Raw genomic sequence first — 6,100 nt, 5'->3', positions numbered from 1 at the left:
GATATACCCTCATCCTCATGGGTCCACTCTGTTGGATCTTCTTCTTCGACCTCATCCTCTTGTTGATAGTCTTCTTCATCTCCATGTTCTACTAGATTGACACGCTTCCTCTGTGGACAACTATTTGAGTGGTGACCTGCCTCTCTACAACGATAACATTTATCACCTCGATGACGCGCATAAGGTTTATTCTATCTAGCAAGTCTGCCTACAGCTTGCCTTGTATTCATCTGATTTTTACATGGGGGCTTTGTTTGACTCTGAGAGGCCTGATTGGAAGTTGTGTCAGCGACTGCCTTTCCTTTGACCTGCTCAATCGGATTCTGCGTTTGAGAGTTGAATGTTCGAGTAGGAGCTTGGCTTCGAACACCTCCTCTGCGGCTCAATTGCGACTCAGCCCTCGTTGCCAATTGGATGGCATCCTGCAAGGTATGAACTGGTTGCATAGTAACAATATCTTATATGTTAGTACATAACCCGTCCACAAATCGTGTCACCAACTGCCCTTCCATTTCTGGTTGATCATTACGGGAAAAGAGTCGCTGGAACTCTTCAACATACTCATGAACTAGTTTGGTACACTGCTGACACCTTTGGTACTGATGGAATAGAACTTGATCATAATCTAGAGGAAGAAAACGTGCTCTCATCAACTGCTTCATCCGGTGCCATGATGGAATCTTGTCTTTGTTTTGCCGCAGTCGAGAGAGTTGCAACTGCTCCCACCAAGCAAAAGCACCGCCTTTCAACTTGTAAGCGACCAGCTTGACCTTCTTTCCCTCTTCGATATCCATGTAATCGAAGAACCTCTCAACTTCATACAGCCAATCCAGAAAATCTTCAATGTTTACTTGCTTGTTAAAAGATGGAAGATCCATCTTCATACGGTCGTTATTATTCTGGAAAGCTTCTTTGGGATTCTCATGCATAGCAATCCTCTCGATGTCGTCATCACTTGACTCTCCATCATAAGCTGGGAAGTTTGCGATGCGCCTAGGATGATTCCCTAAGCGGACAAAATTGTTGTGCACCCTTGTCTCACGTGCTTGCTAGACATGAGGATTAATAGGGTTACCTATTAGTGGCTAGTTGAGATTCGTTCCAGCCAACAGGTTATGAATCTCCGTCAACTGTTGTTGTTCCTTCTCGGATTGTTGTTGTTGCTTCTCGAATGCACCCCACAAGGCATCGATACTGTGATCACCTTTGTTAGGGTTCGCTCCATTCACTTCGTCGGCAGACATTGAGACAAGGGTGGTCCTCACATTGATACCACTTGATGCAGCGTTGTAGCAGAAGAGAGACTAGATATCATTCTAGTAGACGAATGGGGGTTAGATGTCATTCTAACAGACGAGCTTCTTGACTCCACAAGAAAGAGATAAACACACAATAGATGGAACTCCGAATTTTATTGAATGATTGAATGAATAACAAGGAGGGCTGCACCCTTATTTATACTAGTAGTACACCTAGCTAAATAGGAAACTAGAATCGTGCAAAATAGGCAGTACTAAATAAGATCCCCTACAATTATTATTCCGTAACAAAAGTTGCCAAAACAAGTGGCCTAAATTAAAAATAAAACTCTAGAATTAAAAGTTCTCATAACTTGAATGTCTTTGATCAATACTTCTTCCTTGATTTGATCCTATCAAATCTTTCCAGACACTCTGTAGAGATTTGTTCTACATCACATGGGTAGCTATTATTGAAATGGGCTTTCACTAGTAAGTCACTAGTAATGTTGGAGTGGTTGAGTAAAAAATGGATGAGAAAAATGAAAAACATACTTCCTGTTTCTACTCTTCTAGTAGTGTTGTGTTGGTGATGTTTCGAATTCTCTGTTTGTTAAAACCTTGAATTAATAATTTAATGTTGTTTTTGATTGTTTCCGAAAAGTAACAATTTGGCCTAGGAACAGCGAGTAGTGCAGTTCTAGGCCTGATGCGGGCGTGCCAGGGCAGGATTGCTGCCCAAATTCGTATCAAGGCCTGGAAGCCTCAATCTGACTTCTAACTGGATGAAAGTGCACGGCCTAAGGGTGGAGACCGTGAGGAGGTTCGTGGTTTGCCTTTGCGGGCTAAGGACTTAAAATTTCCTAATCGTGTGAAAAATGGAAAGAAAGGTAGAGCAAGGCCTAAAACAGAAATAAATGGACTTTATTAACGGTTTAACAAAGTCTGATTATAATGAAATGAAATAAAATCTAGGCTTGGCTAGATTGAGTACAAACTATTCTAGAAAGTAAAGGTAATTGAACAATAAGCCGTGGGCTTGTTTGGTCGGGGACCGAAAGATAAAAATAGTTAAAGATAATTGAAATGAAATTTGGATAAGCCATGGGCTTTGATGGTCGTGGACCGAAAGATAAAAGATAATTAAAACATAAATTTGCATAAGCCGGGGGCTTGATGGTCGTGGACCCTTGCCAAGGCCTTCAACTCTGGTATTTATAGGCAGATGTTCCAGGTCTTGAGCTGTTCAAGCTGCTTCCACAGGCCTTCATGCATGGCTGCCAAGTGTCCCTTTTAAGCTGCTTCAAAATGCTCCAATGAGAGGCTATTCTTTGATAAAAACGTGCCCTTTACTCCAAGGAAATGGTAAAGGCCTGAAAAGCCCTTCTTTTCTACATAAAACTTTGTAAAAGAGTAAAAGGAATTTCAGCATCCAGGCCTTTGAGCTGCTTGTGAGCAGCTACTGCTTGACTGGACGTCTTTTGGGCCCACTAATGCTGAAGACCAAGGCTTCTTCAGGCCTTCCCACCATTTTATTGGTCCTTGCATCCCTTGTGGGCCCTTAAATCCTCTGAGGTTCATCTTTCACGGAAGAAGGATCCAGAAACAAAGGATTAACCAGACCTGGATGAGCTGCTTGTGAGCAGCTTGCTTAGGTCTGCATGAATCATTCACCAATAGCTCCAAGGGCTGCATGTGCGCCACCTGTCTCTGGCCTTGCTTCATGCTGAAGAATGGGGTCCCACCAATTCAGACCTTGAGCTGCTTGTGAGCAGCTTAACCAGATCTGTCTAGCAAGAATATTCTAGGCCTTTGAGCTGCTTATGAGCAGCTTGAGGCCTTTAAGCTGCTTATGAGCATGGATGTTTATAAAAAATGGATATTTGGGCCCACCAAGGCCAAAAACGCAGGCTTGGTTGAGCTGCTTGTGAGCAGCTTATATGATGTTAGATATAGGCCTTTGAGCTGCTTGTCCAGGCCTAAGCTGCTTGTGAGCTGCTTGGGATGTCTCCATGCATGGTTGCCACGTGTCCCAAGCCTTGCTTCATGCTAAAGGATAGTAAAGACTCAGATCTTGAGCTGCTTGTAAGCAGCTTACCTAGATCTGCCAAACAAGAACATTCTAGGCCTTTGAGCTGCTTGTGAGCAACTTAAGGCCTTTGAGCTACTTGTGAGCTGCTTGGGAGCAGCTTAAGGCCTTTGAACTCTTTGTGAGCTGCTTGTGTGCAGCTTAAGGCCTTTTGAGCTACTTGTGAGCAGCTTAAGGCCCCCTAATTGCTCCTTAAAGGCTTTAATGATGCTCTTAAAGCAGTGGGCCTTTCATCAATTGGGCCTAAACTTGTTGGTAAATCATGGGCCTTTGCCCAATGTAAGCCTTCTGAGCCCAAGCCTGGTGAGAAAACCAAGGCTTCTACCAATTTGGGCCCATTTCTTAGGCCTTTGCTACTTCTAGGAATTTGGGTTAGGCCTGGACGAAATACTCAGGCCTGGTGGACTGATTCAAGCCTTAGGCCTTTGACTGATTTAGGCCTATATGGAAGGCCCATCATTTCTTAAGAACCGGCCCTAATTCGTGGGCAACTGGTCGTAAGGTCTTTCAAGGCTAGGGCCTCGACCCTCGAGGCTACCTTTTAACCCGTAAATCCATTTCCTGATTTTTGGCCAAAAATGGGTGTAAACATTGCCCCCCCATGCCTTGATTCTTTACGTTTAGGATCAAGGCATGTATAAAAAGTAAAACCATTTTTTGGCATCCAAACAGGCCTCGATTCTTATTTTTGCATGTATTCTTTTGATTGCCTTTCCTATGGACTTAGTAGGCATTAGACATTTTTCAAACATGCTTTCAGGCCTCTCTGACAATATTCTCTAAATTCAGACCTTGGAATGAGTCTGCCAACCATATTTTTGTTGGACAGGCTTGTGAAAGGCCTCTCTTAAAGATAAAAGGCCTCAATCTGCATCCTTTAGGGCTGTTTAGAGCAATTGGATGATGATCATGCCTATATTAGAGTTGAATCTCAAGGCTCATTGCCTCTTATTAGCCATGTTTACGCCAATAGAGGCTATGCGTTCAGGCCTGAAACCATGTTTGGAAGGCCTAAACTTCCACTTAGAGTGTTTATAATGAAGATTCAGGCCTACTTAAAGAGCTCAAAGGGCCTTCATCTTTGTGAAAAAGGCCTTCATACACCGATACGAGGCCTCTTTTCAGTCCCGGTTGCAGAGCAGCTCCAAACCTATGAAAGGTGTGCAACAAGGCCTGGAAATACGTTGAAAGGCCTTAAAAGGTGGCTCAGGCCGAAAGAAAGAGCTTAAAGGGCCTCATTTCTTGCAAAAAGGCCTATTTAAATGAAATAAAAGGCCTCCACCTCTGCAGAAAAGGCCTGGTATGAACTTAAAAATAAGGCCTACTCAATGACTGGTAGGCCTTGGCCAAACATCTTAAAGATGCATGTTCGGCCTTTGAAGGGCTTTCCTCTACTTAGCCCTTCCCACAACCATGATGTTTTTGTGTAAGCCAAGTGAATAACACTCGCTTTTGATGTGCCCCACAAATCCAATGTGGGCGCGATTCCACAGCTTTTAGGCCTATAGTTGGCCTACGCTTGTAATGCCTTTTGGCAGGTCGGACAATGCCAAAAAGGCCTTCGTTAACCGGGGGAGGAGGGGGATCTCCAATCACAAAAGAATCATGATCAAGCCTTGGAGTGTCACCGTTTTCCTCCTCTTCATGTCGTTCCTCCTCTTCTAGAACGACCGCAACATGCAATTCAGACCTGTCTATAGAGCTGATGGCAAGCCTGGATCGTTCTAAGCCTACATCAATGATCTGCTCATCACCTAGGACTGAATCTGGATGTGGTAGCCCTTCATAGACTTCAGAAAGCTCTTGAGAGGAGAAAATGGGCTGATCTTGCCTCATAATTGGAGTTCCCATGTTCTGGCTTATTCCAGGCCTGAGATCTTGCTCCATTTGCGTCGAAACAGGCCTGTCGTTTGGCTCCTCTAGGCTTGGAACTGGCTTTTCATCTAGAAGTTTTTGAGAAACTCCTGAATGTTCGCTGCTGCGTTCAGGCATGAAGCTGTTGTAACCCAGGCCTTGCCGCTGGTCGGGAATCCTCAAAGGCTTGAACTGAGAATCTTGCCCCCCCGAGTGCAATTTCTTGGCCTCCTTGCCCCCCGAGTGCAGGGCTTTCGGAAGCTAAGGCCTGAGAGAAGTCTGGAGGCCTGGTGTACTTGTTAGAGGCTTGTTTAGACACATTTAGGCCTGAAGTCGAGCCTAAAGTGTCAAACCTTGATACCGGTGGTAGAGGAGTTGACAACTTATCCTTGAGTTTAGCCATCGCTTTATCAATGGCCTTGTTGAAGTTGTCAATGGCCTTATTGCAGTTGATAGTGGCCTTGTTGCAGTTGATTAGACATTCCTCAATCTTAAGCAAAGATGCATCCAAGGGATGAGAAATCTCCAGCGAGAATTTTTCGTTGGATGCAACGGTATAGGTCTGAATGCCCATATTTTCCTCAACTTGGCCTCCAAAGGTCTGAGTATGAGGATCACCAAAGCCACCATTTTGGAATTCAGGCTGTTCGGGCAGGCCTGAATGCATGATACTTGAATAGCCACGTGACTTAGCATTGAGGAGATAGGCTACCTCATTGCATAATTGGCATTCCTCATCTTCAAGTCTGCCAATTTCGTCTTCAAGCCTTCTAACTGCATCGTTGTAGTAGTGTTGTGCGTCGAGAAACCAACCCTCCGTAGGATTGAGTCGATACTTCTCCATGTTGAGACGGTTGATCTCATCTTCAAGTTCATCGACCTTATCATAGCGCCAACTAATTTCTTCTTCAAGACGCCG

The sequence above is a fragment of the Rhododendron vialii genome, chromosome 3a (genome assembly GCF_030253575.1).
Source record: "Rhododendron vialii isolate Sample 1 chromosome 3a, ASM3025357v1".
NCBI lineage: Eukaryota > Viridiplantae > Streptophyta > Magnoliopsida > Ericales > Ericaceae > Rhododendron > Rhododendron vialii.
The sequence above is the reverse complement of the archived record's forward strand: the minus strand, read 5'-3'. Positions refer to the sequence as shown.